Raw genomic sequence first — 1790 nt, 5'->3', positions numbered from 1 at the left:
AAGGGGGTTATGACTAGAGAAGTAGAGTTCCAGGTTTCTCACAGTTCAATCCAACTGTCACAAAAGTCAAAGCTCTAGTCTGTAAATTCTTTATGGGAGGGGATTATATCTACCCGCTCTACTGTACTGTACTCTCCCAAGGATTTGGTAGTGTTTCTGTACAGGGTAAGCACTTAATAAAAAAATGCCATTGATTGATTAATTAGGCAGGCTGCCAGATTCCTTCCCAGGCGGAAGCAGGAATTTAGGGAATTCCAGATGGCATACTGGGGGTATAAAAGAGACAGCTCTTCCCCCACATTGCAGGCACAGGCAGTTGGTATAAGGGAATTAGTAGTGGGCTCACCCCACTGGAGTGATAAAATCAGAGGCAGGAGAGGAGGAGGAAGAGGTGTTGCTCCTTACATTCAGCTCTCTTAGGGGCAAGGTCTCCACTGAAGTGTTAGGCCTGCCTAACTTCTGACCCTCAGCTATAGGGTGCCTCACAAACATAATACTTGGCCTAGATCAATGAATGAATGAATCAATCAATCAATGGTACTTATTGAGTGCTCACCGTGTGCAGAGCACTGTACTAAACACTTGGGAGAGTGCAATACAATAGAATTGGTAGATGTGACTCCTTCCCACTGGGAGTTTACGTTCTAGTGGGGTTGTTGTTTTCTTATGCTGTTGAGTCATGTATGACCCATAGCAACACCATGGATACATCTCACCCAGAACACCCCACTCCCATCTGCAATTGTTCTGGTAGCGTATCTGTAGAGTTTTCTTGGTAAAAATACAGAAGGGGTTTACCATTACCTCCTTCCGCGCACTAAACGACTCTCTGCCTTTGACTGTCTCCCATGCTCCTGCTGCCCAGTATGAGTGAATTTTGACTTGTAGCAGATTGCCTTCCACTCACTAGCCACTGCCCAAGCTAGGAATGGAACAGGTATGCCTCTGCTTGACTCTTCCTCCCGTGGTCATGACTGGTAGAGTAACTGGAAACTCTCCAGTTGAGACCCTGAGAGGGGTTTCTAGTGGGGAGACACACATTGAAATAAATTACAGATAGGATAATCAGTAGAGTATAAGGTATGAACATATGTGTGTGAAGCTGAGATGGAGTGGAGTATCAAAGTGCTTACCGGACACAGAAGGGAGAAGAAATCGAGTGAGGGAATGAGGGCTTTGTTAGGGAAGGACTCCTGGGGAGATGTGATTTTAGGAGGGCTTTGAAGTTGGGAAGATTGGTGATCTATTGGATAAGAAGGGGGAGGGAGATCCAGGCCAGAGGGAGGACATGTGGAATGGATCATCTATCAGTTGATAGATCAATGGCATTTACTGAGTGTTTACTGTGTGCCGAAGATTCATTCATTCATTCAATTGTATTTATTGAGTGCTTACTGTGTGCAGAGCACTGTACTAAGCACTTGGAATGTACCATTCGGCAACAGATAGAGATAATCCCTGCCCAACAACAGGCTCACAGTCTAAAACGGGGAGACAGACCGCAAAACAAGTGGATAGAGCACAGTACTAAGTGCTAGGTCATCATCGAGGCAGACAAAATTGGGACTCCTCCCACCATCATCATCAACAAAAATGGCCAAGACAGTATTCTTGAGAGCCTATTGTGTTCAGAGCACTGTAACGATGATTCTGGGGACACAAAAAATATCCAATAAAGTCCCAGCCTGGGACGATCCCCGCTATATCTGCAAAGTACAAACCCAACAAACCCAACAATTCAGCCTGATCTCTAATTAATTGTGGAGTGAAAAAAAAAGCTGAAAATTGCT

The 1790-nt window shown here is 45.0% G+C and overlaps 1 non-coding gene across 1 annotated transcript; it reads right to left on the bottom strand.

Moving 5' to 3' along the window:
- Window positions 1-880: 880 nt before the first annotated feature.
- On the bottom strand, window positions 881-1019 carry LOC114807059. The gene has a single exon (XR_003755112.1). It is a non-coding gene; the product is annotated as a small nucleolar RNA SNORA7 (small nucleolar RNA).
- Between the last annotated feature and the right edge of the window lie 771 nt (window positions 1020-1790).

This window comes from Ornithorhynchus anatinus, chromosome X1 (assembly GCF_004115215.2).
Source record: "Ornithorhynchus anatinus isolate Pmale09 chromosome X1, mOrnAna1.pri.v4, whole genome shotgun sequence".
Lineage (NCBI taxonomy): Eukaryota > Metazoa > Chordata > Mammalia > Monotremata > Ornithorhynchidae > Ornithorhynchus > Ornithorhynchus anatinus.
Note: the sequence above shows the minus strand (reverse complement) of the source record. Positions and strands in the feature narration are given on the sequence as shown.